This window comes from Chelonoidis abingdonii, chromosome 2 (genome assembly GCF_003597395.2).
Source record: "Chelonoidis abingdonii isolate Lonesome George chromosome 2, CheloAbing_2.0, whole genome shotgun sequence".
NCBI classification, from domain to species: Eukaryota; Metazoa; Chordata; order Testudines; family Testudinidae; genus Chelonoidis; species Chelonoidis abingdonii.
This window is the reverse complement of record NC_133770.1, coordinates 150,130,952-150,146,055: the sequence shown is the minus strand read 5'-3', so window position 1 is coordinate 150,146,055 and position 15,104 is coordinate 150,130,952. Positions and strand designations below refer to the sequence as shown.

Here is a 15,104-nt window from a genome sequence, read left to right as displayed (position 1 = left end):
GCAGTGGCCCTGGTAAACAACTTAACAGCCAGGGAGGGGCGGCCACAGGAGGAGAACAAAAACAAAATGGAATATGGGGACAGCTGTAAAAAACAAAATGGAATAGGGGGATAGCTGTAACATACACTACAGTGAAATGACATCCCCTGTCAGGCAGCTGATCGCTGGCTGAATTGGGAAGCACAGCCACGGGCGTGCTCCCTGGGAGATGAAGCTGCGGGAGGATTTTATTCAGCAAGTGCAGAGGGTTTGATTAGGGACAAGGGAGCATGAAACAGAAGACAAGATGAAAAGGAACAAAGATTAGGTCTGTAATACCAGCATCCAGGCATGGCCTGGCTGCCTGCTGGTTCCCCTTGACATGCCCTGAGTCATCAGGGCAGTTGTTGGCGGCTGACTCCCCATGGCTGTCTCTCTCTTTGGCCATTGTTGTATGCAGAGTTGTTGTACCCATGTCTGTCTCAGGTCACTCCCACCAACAGAAGTTGGTCCAGTATTGCTTAACCCACCTTGTCTATCTAGCCATTCACGGTACCAATTCCAATTAGAGGTGGCCACTCTGGTTTTTGGGTTCTTATATTGGGGCACCCTGGGCTTGATTTTCAGATCTGCAGAGCACCACAACTCCCGTTCTCGCTGTAAGGAGCTGGGGATGCTCAGCACCTCTGAAGATGGGGTTCTGAATTTCTAAAATGGGGCTGTGAGTATTAGAGGCACCTGGATTTGAACATGTGGTGGCTAGTGACAGCCAGGAGGTCCTGTGCTGTGCACGGTGGTGGCTCAGAGCCGCACTGCAGAGGGAGATCTAGAACTCAGGATATGTGTACACAGCAGTCAGGAGGCATGTGTTGGCATATCTAAGCTATCTTTAATTGAGTTGGCTTGCTAAGCATAGCAGTGTAGTTGCAGCAGCATGGACTAGCTGGACAATCACACCTTGGCCCCTAGGGACAATACATTTGCAGGGAGCTAGCCCCATGCTGCGGCAGTTACACTGCAATTTGTAGTAAGTTAGTTCAGTCCAAGCTAGCTTGGTATGCCTATGTGTGCTGTCCCAATTGCAGTGAAGATGTACCCGTAGTTCCTCCTGTTCCAGAAGGTCAGGCCCCTAGCACTTGGGTGAGAGGAGACTCTCCCTCAGCTCCTAGCAATGTAGAGGCTAAGAAGCATGTCTGAATTGTTCGAGTCCATCCAGTGGGTGCAGTGGTACACTCAGCAGTTCATTATAGAATCCATGACTGCTCCTCCTCCAAGACCTCCCCATTGCATATGGTGGCTCAGTCCCTTCATTGTCCACTAATAAATTGTGCTGTTTCTAAAGCAGAAGTGAGGGGGAGAGAAGTGGGGAGCTGCTGGTCATGTGGCATTACCATCACTCAGCAATGAGCTGCCCATTGGATGGCAGCGGAGGAGGGAGAGGAGGGGAGGGCAGATGCTGGGCAGAAGGTAGATCACCAAACTGCGTTTTTCAATTCAGGGCTTTATTGGCATGACAAGCTATATACAGCATATTGCCAAAGTGTAAAAGGGAATGGCTATCAAAAGTCTGTCTCCAAAGCAGATACCATCTACACAGGAGGGGGCATCACAGCGGGTTAGGGTTTCATCCTGTGTCCATTTGCTGCTGCAGTTCAGTCCTGTGTTAGTGGAATGCTGCTCTAGCTTTGGGATGAAAAGTCTTTTGTAATTCTCGATAGTTTGAAGAAATTTCTGGTACTCCCTCTTAGTTCAGACACTGCAGTAGGAAGTCTCTCTGTCTCAATCTCTCCTCCTCTGTCACGTTGGCTGCACTGTTATGTCTCTCTAGCTTGGAACCCTGTCTCCTGGTTTCCACGTCTAGTTTATGATCACTGATTCTGTATTTGTTGAGAATCAGTCTCAGCTTTGCATGTTTTACTGTAGTGAAGTATCTGCCAGGGTGATAGTCCTGTAGCAGACTAACTCATTGTTTTGAATCTCTCCAGTAGTGTTTTAAGTTTTGCTCTAGTCTTGGCTTTTTTCTGCTCTGGGTGGGGTAGTTATGCAACTGAAAGTTGTTAATTAGCATTGGGAGTGATGATGTCTAGGTTTGGATCTTGCTTCCCTTTGGATTTAATTTCACCAATGAAATGCAGCCACTTCTGAAGTAGAGCATAGCAGAAAGGAGGGGAAAAGGACATTTTAGCTGATGGTACCGGAGCAAGTCCTGACTCTTACAAAAAGCAGCCCGCAGGATCATTCATACTCCTGCGAAGCAAACAAGACCTTGCCTGGGTTCAGAAATGTGGCGGGAGCAAACAACCTTCCTAGGATCTGAGTACCTAGAGATTTCAGACCTGATACGTAGATGATTACAGGAAGGTTTGCCTACACCTTGTGGGGGTGGGGGTGTCTCCAAGATGAGACCTTAAATGCCCAGGTTTTGGGGTGCTCTATACTGGACCAGGACAAGATAGCACCTGGCCTAATAGAGCTTTCCATCTCTCACTTCCCTGATTTTGTGACCAGGGCTCATGCTCTAGAAATGCAGAACCTCAAGTGGGTCTGATTGAGTGAGCAGATTGCTACATCACTGCAAGGGTCTAGCCTGCTGTTTTTTTAGCTGTGAATTCAAATTGAGAGAAATTCCAAAGCAACTTTTAAAAGCCTGTAGGCACTACTCTAATTGAAATAATTAATAATAATTAATAACTTCCAGTTAATTATAATGATGAGCTTGTACACCCACTATCCCACACAAAAAACGTTATCTTTCAGCACTGGCTGCTTGACTGTGTATCCCACCAATACAAACCGTAAAAAGCAAGAAAAAAGCAGTTAAGTGATTCAGCTCCCCATCTGTGTGGCTCTCATCAGCTCCTCTTCTTGCCCTCATCTTCCTCCCTCCCTCCCACAGCCTGTGTACCTCCACCCTTATCCCAAGCAACCAGCAGGCACCATAATACCAGCCAGGCTCATTTAATATATATGTATGTATGTTTTGATGATAAATCTAGAGTGGCTGTGACTTTCCTCAAGTACATTGGATGTAGTGCTTTACCTGTCTCTGTATTAGGGCTTGTCTACATTATCTATAGCATCACAGAAACAGCGCAGCAATGATGCTGTAGTGCAGACGGTACCTATGCTGAGGGAAGAAACATGCAGTGAAACTAAGCAGTAACCTATTGGGCACTGTATGTACACAATGTGTAATTCAGCTGTGGAACTCACTGCCACAGTATTTCATTTGGTCCTTAAGTTTTGCTGAATTTAAAAAGGATTTGGCATTTCTGTGCCTAATAAGAACATCTACAGTTGCATTAAATAGTGTAAAAATGCATAAGAGCTATACAGTCTCATGCTTCAGGACACAGAAACTTTCTCTGTGGGAGATTATTCCATAATTGACTATTTAGAGGGACTTTTGCACCTTCCTCTGTAGCATCTGATATTGGCCACTGTCAGAGACAAGATACTGGGCTAGAGGTTCTTGGTTTGAGTCTTCTGTTCCTGTATTCGCCAATTCAATTGAATGGATCACTCAGGACAAGTAGAAAGCTGTAGATTGAATTAATTGCCGTGGGGGAGGTCTAGCTTGGATATTAGGAAACTATTTCACTAGGAGGGTGGTGAAGCACTGGAATGGGTTACCTAGGGAGATGGTGGAATCTCCATCCATAAAGGTATTTAAGGCCTGCTTGACAAAGCCCTGGCTGGGATGATTTAGCTTTGAGCAGGGGATTGGACTAGATGACCTCCTGAGGTCTCTTCCAACCCTGATATTCTATGATTTATGCAATATTTCTTGATTATAAGTAATAAAGCGAAAACTGTGCTAGGGCTTGGCTCATCAGTGGCTAAATTGCACTATTGTTCCTCATGCAAGTGGTGCTGTGAAGTGAACAGAACTTCTTGTCTGGACACGGTGGGCCCTATTTGCATATAGGTATGTCCCGAGATACCCAGAGCTGCAAACAGAACCCCAGAGTCCAGACTCCTCATTCCTTTGCTCTAATCATATTCCACCAGGGTCCATTATTCAGCACCATGTGCTCTGCAGTGGAATGTACCTATTATGCCAGGGAGGAGAAACTGAGATAGGAAAATCCTCAACCAGTAACCTTGACTGATTCTCATACCCTGTCAGACATAACTGGACACTAAAGCCTAGAGCCTGAAAAGTATTTGGTACCCATTAAAATCAGCGATGTCTAAACCCCTAATTCCTTTGGCCTAGTCTGACTTTTTGTTTCAGCTTCCCTGATCCACTGTGCTTGCAAGATCAAGGAAGTGTTGAGAGCGAAGGAGGCGGGGGAGAGCATGGGGCCGCTGGAGGAGATTGAATTCTGGAGGAATTGCTGCACTGACCTGTCTGAGATCAGCAAACAGTTCTGCAGGCAGGGAGTGATGCACATCAAGTCTATCCTGGTGCTCTCCAAGTCCTCCTATGTGGCACCCTTCCAGAATCTTGCCAGACAGGTACAGGTAGGGGTTGAGAGAGGGCAAGGCTGAGTGGGGAGCCCTGGGAGGAGTAGATCAGAGCTGTGTCACCCCCCTTTGGCCACCCTGTTGTAAAAACTTGTGCCAAATGTTGGCTTCCAGGGCTCATGAAAGGGAGGGGATCCCTACAGTAAACACAATCTGTACATGCATTGCTACTGTTCCAGTCCAGGGGTCTGCTCACATACAACTCTGCCGATGCCTCTCAAACCCTGGTGAGTGAATGCAGTTTTACTTTGATGCAGGAACTGAAAAGGCCTTGAGAGTTTAACTTGGGCCTTGGAGCCCTGCAGGCATAGCGTCCTGCTTTCACTCAGAGCCTAATAGACTCTGAGTCACCTTGTTCCTCAGGATTAGACTACCTGCTAGAAACACAGATGAGATGACCCCTCGGATTTTCACTTCAGGATCTGAGTTTTTTCTCTCCCCTGGTGATTGCTTTGCAGGATGGGTTTGAGCAAGCACAGTCAAACCTCCAATTCCATCCTGAAAGAGCCATTCCAGGAGCTGTCCACATTGCGTCCCAAAGACATCCCTGACAAGCTTCCCCACCTCATCAGCCTTGTCGCATCATATGGGTCAACTCCCCATACTATAATACCAGAGAGAGAATCACAGTCCTCTTCCTAAAGGTGGGGGGAGGGAGGGGAGGGTTATTGGGTTAGAGCAAGGAGAGGCTGGGAGCCAGGACTACTGGGTTCTATCTCTGACTGTGGCAGGGGAGTGGGGTTTAGTGGTTAGAGCAGGGGGCTGGGAGCCAGGACTCCTGGGTTCTGTTCCCAGCTCTGGGAGGAGAATGTGGTCTACTTAGTTAGAACAAGGATGCGATATAGCCTACCTAGGGACTATTCTTAGTCTCATCTGGCTTTGAACTTAACCAAGCTCTCTGCCTCAGTTATATCTGGTGGCAGCAAGTTCCTCAGGTTAATTATCCTCTGCCCAACATAATTTCTTCCTATTGTTCTGATGTGTGTTGCCATTGAATTTCATGGAGAGCTAGTCTCTTTTTTTATTGCTAAGAATTGTTGTCCAGGAAGAATCTGTTTACTTTAAGAGGTCAAGGCAGAGCTGTGCTGACCCTTGAATCATTTCTCCTTAGATCAGCAACAAAATTATCCAGATGTGTTGCCAAGACATTTCCCTGGACCAGATTTTTGAGGATTAGGTGGTGTCCAGCAGACAGTCTCTCCATGACTGTATCTCATGTATGACTGCATGGAAGGATTGTTACCTGCATGCAGCTCAAATGCATAACAGGTGGGTAGTGGGACAGCTCAATGTCTGTGCCCTGCAGAACCAGCGTGAGGATGTAAATGGAATGCAGCAGCTTGTGAAAGATCCCAGATTAGCTACTCCTCTGGATATCCCCAGGATGAGGATGACCTGGGTATTGGCAAGATGATCTTTCCCCTCCTTGTTTCAGTCCTGCTGTCAGACCCCTCTGGGGAGGAGGAAGGAGTTCAGTCTGTTTGGCCTGTTCAGTTCTTGGTATCTTGCCCAGACAGCCAAAAGGTGGGCCAGAGACATACAGCCCACTAGGGACAAACTGGAAGACGCTTGGTGGCTGGGAGGTGGGAATGAGTGGAACCAATGAGCCGGATGGGAAAGGCCCTGTGTCCCATTCCTCAGTCCCCTAAACTAGTCAGTCCCTTCTGCCTGACTCCAGCCTCCCTTCCCTGATTCTCCTGAGCTGTAAAAACCAGAATCTATCATTATGATTAGGGATGTCAGGTTTAAGTGTGCGCCTAGTCCTTCACAATTATGTCTAAGTGTTACTTGTCTGCTTCAGATTTGTAGAGCTGGATCAATATTTTATATGACAAAGACATTAACGCCCAAGCAACACCGAAACTACACAAATACAGCTGAATGGGGATTATGTACTTGAGCTTTGCTGTCAGGGTTGGTGATCTCCCCAGAGCTCCTGGATAGGATAATCTCCCTGTGTCTTCCTACAGCCCTGTCTCCTTGTCAGTGGGAAGAGATTCTGGGGCATCTCAAAGGCTGTGAGCTCTTCCAGTCCTTCCTGGGGGTTTCTTGGGAGGGGGAGCAGAGAGAGGCTCTGCAGGCTTGATGTGCCCTTTGGGGGCTGATTCTTAATTCAAATAACATGCGTTTGGAAAATCCTGCCCTGGGATTCATGTCTCAGACCCCAGAGCCTGAGGTCTGTGAGCTAGGAAACTATTGGCGACATTCCTATTCTTTGTGCCAGCAGGGCACTGCCTTCTGTCCCCAGAGCGCTGCTCTGCCTTTTGTGCAAGGCCCTGAATGATAAACATGCTGCTGACTCTGAGAAGCAATGGAGATAACATGCCCATCTAGGAGAATCCTCCCCAGGCGTCCCCAACATGGTGCCTGCGGGTGCATCTTAATGCCCCTGCGTCCTGGCCCCTGGGAGATCACCCGCCAAAATGCCGCAGCGGCATTTTGACGGGGACACCTCTTGCGTTGTCGACAAGTGACGTCATCGAGAGGCATCGCTCCCGAATTTTGGCGGTGACGCCTCTCGATGACGTCGCTTGTTGACGGCAGGCGACCTCATCGAGAGGCATCGCTGCAGAAATACCGCTGAAATTCGGTGGCATTTCGGCGGGTGCTCCACCTCCGCAGTGGTCCTTCGGCTGGCGCCCACCAGCCAAAAAGGTTGGGGACCACTGATCTACTCCCTATGTCGGTGTCTGCCTCTGAAGCGGCTGTTGGGCATGACAAACAATTTCTCCTTCAGCACTTCTAACAGGCTTTCTGAGAAAGGCTGGGTTCTGGACCAGCCTAGCATCTTTGCTCAAGTGGATGCCTTTGTTCAGCACTGCAGCGACCTCCTGGCAGGGCCGTCCCTAGCTATTTTGGTGCCCTATGCAGCCCCCACCCCCTCCGTGTGTGTGTGTGGGGCTGTGTAGGGCCCCAGGCCTCCATGGTGGAGAGTGTGGGGGGTGGGGGGGGCTGGTCCCAGGCCTTCACAGGGGGGCTGTGTGGGGCCCTGCACCAAGCGTCCACGGGAGGAGATGGGGCTGGTCCCAGGCCACTGTGGGGGGTGGGGGGGAGGGTGGTTGGCCACTTCCTGCGGGAAGTGGAGTGACCTGGCCCCAGCCTGCTCTGCTCCCCTGGCTCCCAGGCTTGGGAGCAGGGAGGGGAACCGCCCCCCAGCACTCGCTGGCAGAGCAGCTGGGAGCCAGGGGAGCGGAGCAGGCTAGGGCCAGGTCGCTTCACTTACCATGCGGTGGGTGCAGGGTCAGGCCTGGCTGCAGTCTTCAGGGAAGTAGGGGTGGGGCTGGGGTGGAGCAGTGGCAGGAAGAGGTGGAGTTGGGGCGGAGTAGGGGCGGTGCCCTGGGGAAGAGCTGCCGCAGGGGCTGGAGCAGTACGCAGCTGCGGAGGGCACCAGGAAATTGTTCACTACACAGCTGCCTACTTTGCCTATAGGTGGGGATGGCCCTGCCTCCTGGAGGTACATGGAAGTGGCACATGATTCCCCCATTGCAGTGACAGGATTAGGGACATGTCCTGGCATTGCCCTGCGGGATGATAATCTCACTGCAGCATTGGCATCCTGGCATTGTTGTGAGAGGAGGCTGCATCTCAGTCTGACAATTACTGATGTTCATTTGCTTCGAGCCAACAGCTGCTGTCAGGCGCACCAGGACAAATCCATCTGTTTCCGTGACAGAGCAGTTTGGCGCTCAGTGTTTTGTACAGTGCCTGAAACAAGTATCAGGAGCTGTGTAGTGATCGTTAACAGCTCAGTGCCTTGCATCAAACACTCCTCACTCTGAAAGCATAATAGCGTTCAGCCCAACGTGATGTGGGGAGCTGTGCGGGAGGTACACAACCCTGTGTGACAGTGGAGAGCCCCACCCAGGAGATAGACAGCCCTGGGTGGTGGTGGGAACACAGCCTTCTGCAGCAGCTGGAGTTTTCAGAGTGTCTGATCGTCCCTGCTGCTCTAGGTAGATTTCATTAAAGTGCCCCATTCTGGTGGTGATGTGTGGAGAACTGTGGCAGATGCTTCTTCCTCGCAACACATGCAACGTCATCACATCATGACATGCTGACCTGCATGCATTCAGGGCTCCCGCGTTGTTCTGCAGACTCAGGCTGCTGTGGTGCAGGAAGCCCCAGGTCAGCTGTGTGCTTGTCTACACTTCAAACTCTGCAGCTGTGCTTCAGTGAAGACGCTACCTACACTGATTGGAGGGGTTCTCCAATTGACGTAGGCACTTCTCCTCATGGAGAGGTAGTAGCTAGGTTGAAGGGAGAATTCTGTCTTCACTGGGGTTAGGTCGATTTAATTCTGGTGCTCAGAGGTGTGGCTTTTTCACACCTCTGAGTGTCATATTGACTTAATTTCCTAGTGTAGACCAGGCCTTTGACTTTACGTTGTAAGATCTTTGGGACAGGGTCTGTCTTTTGTATTCTATGGTTGTACAGCACCTAAGCACAATAGGGTCCTAGGACGAGCCCAGGGCTCCTTGGTGCTAGAACAAGACAAATGAGTAGCTGAAAGCCCGTGCTGTCACATGGGTGTGGCAGTTGGGCCAAGTAATCCAGTATGTGTCTCATACAGCCAATTAAATAGTTGCATGCAAATCAGCTGTAAAGTAAGGGTGATGGTTGAATCATAGGGCTGGTCTAGACTACGGGGGAAAATCGATCTTAGATACGCAACTTCAGCTACGTGAATAACGTAGCTGAAGTCAAATATCTAAGATCGGATTACTCACTTGTCCTCACTGCGCGGGATCGATGTCCGCGGCTACCCCTGTCGATTCCGCAACTCCGTTGGGGTTAGTGGAGTTCTGGAATCGATATAAGCGTGCTCGGGGATCGATATATCACGTCTAGATGAGACGCGATATATCGATCCCCGAGCAATCGATTGTAACCCGCCAATACGGCGGGTAGTGTAGACGTAGCCATAAACTCGTAGGACTGGAAGGGATCTGGACAGGTCATCTAGTCCGGTCCCCTGTACTCATGGTGGGACTACGTAATAACTAGACCAGGGGTTGGCAACCTATGGCATGTGTGCCAAACTCTTTCCCTGCACCAATCAGCTGATGGCCCTTGTGAGGGGAAGGGGGAAGCACAGCAGCGTGTACACAGCTCCGTAGAGGATGCAGAGAGAGGTAGGGACGGAGCCTTGGGGAAGGGGGTGGAACAAGGCATATCCCTTCCAGCCCCCTGCCATGAGCTGCTCAGGGCAGGGGGCTGGGAGCCTCTTGAGGCATCTGGACAGACTTATGTGTAGTGCTAGGGAGGAGCCGGTGGTCGTGGTACATGTAGGTACCAATGACATAGAGAAGGCACCACCACGAGCCGAGCACCCCAGCCCTGTGCCCTGACCCTCCCACACCCCCCCAGCCCTCTGCCCTGACCCCTGAACCCCGCACACCCAGCCTTCTGCCCTACACTCCCCCCCTCACCAACCCCTCTGCCCTGACCCTTGCACCCTCCCCACACCCAACCTTCTGCGCTACACCCCTCATCCCTCCATCCTTCTGCCCTGACCCTTGAACCCCCCACACCCAGCCTTCTGCCCTGCACCTCCCCACGCCCCTCAGCCCTGACCCCTGAATGCCCCCCCCACACCCAGCCTTCTTAAACATTTTGAAAACTTTGTTTACTTTACATACAATAGTTTAGTTATATAATATAGACTTATAGAAAGAGACCTTCTAAAAATGTTAAAATGTATTACCGGCACGCGAAACCTTAAATTAGAGTGAATTTGAAGAACTGTGTGCTGTGGCTGGTAGTTGGAAGCTGTGAGCTTAAAAGGAAGGTCTGAAAGCTAGAAACCTCTGGTAATTGGCTGAATCTTAATCAGTGGGCAGGGCATTCACACAGGCCAGGGGTATATAAAGCAGTGCACAAGTGACCAGGGAGCTTTGCAACTAGGGGCTGCTACAGGGAGTTTCACAAGGGAGTTTGGAAGGGGAGTGGGAAGGGTGGGGGGGTCTCTTGCCGGTGTTATCTGTTTCCCTTTATTCCCCTTAAAACCTATAAACCAAACTATATTCAAAACTTCTTGCGTTAAACAACCCTTTCATTAACTAGGAGACAATGCAGGCAGAAGCTCAGCTGCAGAGTGGGGGCTATCCAGTTTATTGCACTGAGTGCAGCGTGTATGACTACCTGCCCTGTGGGTGGGTGGCGTACGTGTGCATTCAGTGCAAGGAGCTCCTGGCCCTCAGAGACCACGTACAGACTTTGGAGCCAGGGTAGCAGAACTGAAGGAGCTAAGGGTGGCAGAGAGGTATGATGATGAGGCTTTCCGGGACATTGTAGAATTGTCCCACCTCCGGTCAGACAGCCCGTGCGCTGTTGAGGAGGATGAAAGGCCCAGGGAAGCAGAACAATCAACGGGAGCAGAGGGAAACCTTCCCATAGTTGGGACCCTCCTTCCAGATGGTGCTAGGGTTGCCTCTCGCATTGAGGTTACCTCTCCGGGGGAGGTAAGTCCAGTTGCTAGGAAAAGGCAGGTGTTAGTAACAGGAGATTTGATTGTTAGAAACGTAGATAGCTGGGTTTGTGATGACTGAGAGAACCGTATGGTGACTTGCCTTCCTGGTGCGAAGGTTGCGGATCTCTCGAGGCATCTAGACAGACTTATGTGTAGTGCTGGGGAGGAGCCGGTGGTCGTGGTACATGTAGGTACCAGTGACATAGGAAAGGGTAGGAGAGATGTCCTGAGGCCAAATTTAGGCTGCTAGGGAAGAGACTTAAATCCAGGACCTCTATGGTGGCATTCTCAGAAATGCTCCTAGTTCCACGCGCAGGGTCATGTAGGCAGGCAGAGCTTCCAAGTCTCAGTGCGTGGATGAGATGATGGTGTAGAGCACAATGATACGGGAATATTAGAAACAATAAGATTTATGCATGTGGGGATGGGCACGTAGCAGCACAGTGTCCAGCACCAAGGGCTATGCAATGCAATTGGGGGATTGGCAAGCCCATGCTCCTTATCCACCTTGCAGGTCGCATTACCTGCATAACTACACCAGGCCCGTGAAGATAAATGGAGTAGAGACTACAGCACTTGTGGACTCGCGGAGTGCTATCACCTTATATCGGTAAGCTGGTAAAAAGTAGCCAGCTGCTACAAGCCAAACGCGTAGCAGTGACATGCGTGCATGGGCCGTGAGTCATTACCCAATCCAGTGGAGATAGAGGTTCAGGGGAACCCATTGAGGGTACAGTGGGCGTAGTTCCTAAACTCCATATCCTGTAGTCATTGGGAGGGACTATCCAGGGTTTGATAATTTACTCCCCCCAGAGAAGCTGGAGGGATGAGACGCCTGTTTGGCAGTGACTCATTGTTGGGGGAATGTCAACCCCAATGTTTTCAGAGTTTATCAGGATCTATTCTCAGCCCCAAAAAGGCCTGGAAGACAAAAAGGAAAGAAGGCCGCGAAGGCCTTTGGGACCGGATCCTGATCCAGGGCCAGAAGACCGCACTAGTAGACAGGGACGCGAGCAGCCATCAGAGAACTACCAACACGGAAGGTGAGCCGGAGCTGGCCCAGCCATGATGTGATAGAGCCGTTGGAAGAAACAGAAGCTGGCCCTGGGAGCTCAGCAGGTTAGTCCTGGAGAGAGACTTTCGGGAGGGACCAGGCAGAGGACCTCATATTAAGATAAGTCAGGAAAGAGGTGACTGAGATAGATGGGACACCAGTGAGGGGGAGGTCCGGGGTCCAGGACCCTACTTTAGTGAAGAAAGATCTCCTGTACGTGTGGTGCAAATGCAGGAGCAAAGATACATCAACTTCTGGTGCCACAAAAACATCAAAAAGCCATAGAGCCTCGCCCAAGTCACCTGAGGAACACCTAGGGGTAGAGAAAACCCAGTCTAATGCGAGGTTCTTCTGGCAGAGTACATGAAGATGTTAGGCGATATCGACATCTCTGTCCAGAGTGTCAGCTACATAGCCCTCGCCACACTTGCGGGCCCTTTGATACCTCTTCAATAATAGAGGTACCCTTGACCGCATAGCCATGGATTCTGATTGGGCCCCTGGAGAAAGACAGCTCGGGGCCACCAACATGTTCTGGTTGTACTAGAAAAATGCAACCTGGTACACCAGAAGCCATTCCCCTACGCAACACAGCTTCCAAGACAATAGCAAGAGCTACTAAGATTTTTTCCCGGGTTGGCCTACCAAAGGAGATACTGACTGATAAGGGACACCCTTCGTGTCCAAGTTGATGAAAGATCTCTGTATTTGTCCATGTACAAGCCCCCGACCTCTGTATACACCCACAAACAGACAGCCTTGTGGAAAGGTTCAATAGGACCTCAAGCCATGATCAGGAAAGTGATGAGCTGGATGGGAAAGACTGGGATATCCTATTTCCTTACTCATGTTTGCCATCCGGGAAGTCCTACAGGCCTCCACAGGTTTCTCTCCATTCGAATTACTATATGGCCCCCCCGGGGCATATTGGATATAGCCAGAGAAACCTGGAAGAGGAGCCAAATTCCGGAAGGAACATAGTCGAGCATGTACTACAGCTGAGGATCGATAGCTCGATTTACACCATTGTAGCGGAACACTTGGAGAAAGCACAGAGACCCAACAAACCATTAAACCACCAAGCAAAGCTTCGACGGTTCACCAGGGGATCGAGTAATGGTACCTGTGCCACAGCAGAAGGAAGCTTTGGCCCAGTGCAGGGACCCTACGAAGTGATTGAAGCCGTGGAGAGGTAAACTATAAGGTACGGCACGCAGCCACAGGTACCGGAGCAATTTACCACACTCAATCTTCTAAAACCTTGGCATGATTGAGAGGATGCTTAGTCACCCAGGAGACCCTTCTCCAGAGGATAACTTACACGGAGCAAGTGAGATATCACCCACTGATGCAACAAAGGTTAGGGCAGCCGACATGATTAACCGCAATCAAGATGTCCCTCAAAACCGGGCGGATGACTGAGACTTATACCAATACCGCACGATCCCAGCCCAAGGTAACACTGGACACCTACCGAATCCCAGCAGCCAAAGAGAGGAATCAGGGCTGAAGTAATAAAATGTTAGAATTAGGCATTATTGAAGAATTCTACAGTCAGTGGCAGTCAATAGTTCTAGTGCCTAAACCTGATGGTACCATGAGATTCTGTAATGATTTTCGTTGACTGAATGAATATCCCAATCGATGCGTACCCCATACCATGCGTCGATGAACTGTTTGACCGACTGGGTAGTGCCCGATTCTTGACTACACTGGATCTGACAAAAGGGTATTGGCAGATTCCCCTGACAAAGAAGCTAAAGAAAAACAGCGTTTCCACCCCGGATGGGTTATCCAGTACACAGTCCTCCTTTGGGCTACATGGGCCCCAGCTACATTCCAGCGCTCATGGATAAGCTGCTGCGCCCCATATTAGTTATGCAGCCGCACCTAGATATGTCGTCATCCATACCAAGACTGGGGAACCAACTTGGAGGAAGTTGAGCCATACTACGCACCTTAAGGCGGCTGGCCTCACCGTATCCGCTAAATGCGCCATAGACTAGCAGGGCTAAGTACCTGGGATTATTGTAGGAAGAGGTATAGTGAAGCCCCAAACTAATAACTAGAGGCGATTCAAAAGGCCTGGCCGACCCGAAAGAAGCAGGTCCATGCGTTCTGGGTGTGTAGCTACTACCGACGTTTATCCCCACTTCGCCAGTAGGGCAAGCCTCTAACGAGAACTGGTGAAGGCCGAGGTCCAGAACATGTTGAAGTGGACCGACGCAGCGGAGAGGGCATTCATAGACCTTCGGATAGCTCTCTGTAATGACCCATCCTCATAGCCTGGACTTTGCAAGGAATTTATTTTGCAACTGATGCTTCGAGGTGGGTGGGGGCGTTCTGTCGCAAATGATTGGAGAAGAACACACTCGATCCTCTATGAATCCTTGCTGTCAATGAGCCATGGAGATGCTGCGTTATTACTCTTAGGCGGGCAATTTATTCTTGTGATTGACCAGCACCCTTCAGTGGATCAGAGAAATAAGGAAAAGAATGCAAGGGTCACCAGGTGTTCTTATCCTCCAACCATTCCAGTTCCGCATACGGCACCGGCTGGATGCCACACGGCAATGCTGATGGTCTTTCACGAGCACACTGCCTGGTGTCCCAGTTGCCAACCTATGGTGTTGAGCAGAGGTGTGTGTGGGGGGAAGATATGTGATGGGCAAGGCAGATGGCTACAGTAAATACTGAGAACAGGTATGTTACGCCCCAGGCAAACAAATCTCTAGGACCCTGGTAACCAAATGGCAGTTGCTCCAGGTTAATCAAGGCACTGGACCAATTAAGACCTTTCTAGAAGGCAGTAGAGATAGCTACTTTAATTAGAACACCTGCAGCCAATCAAGGCAGGCTAATCAGGGCACCTGGTTTAAAAAAGGAGCTCACTCCAGTCAGGCAGGGAGACCAGAGAAGGAGCATGTGTAGGAGCTGGGAGCAAGAAGCAAGGAGCTGAGAGTGAGAGAGTGTACTGCTGGAAGATTGAGGAGAACAAGCGTTATCAGACACCAGGAGGAGTGTGTGGGTAGGATAAAGAAGGTGTTGGAGGAGGCCATGGGAAGTAGCCCAGGAGTTGTAGCTGTCATGCAGCTGTACAGGAGGACATATAGACAGCTGCGAAGCCACAGG

General features: G+C 50.2%; 1 pseudogene; it reads left to right on the top strand.

The window, feature by feature from the left end:
* LOC116821381 (dynein axonemal heavy chain 2-like) overlaps positions 1-15,104 on the top strand; it is a 47,887-nt pseudogene that overhangs the window by 1,593 nt on the left and 31,190 nt on the right.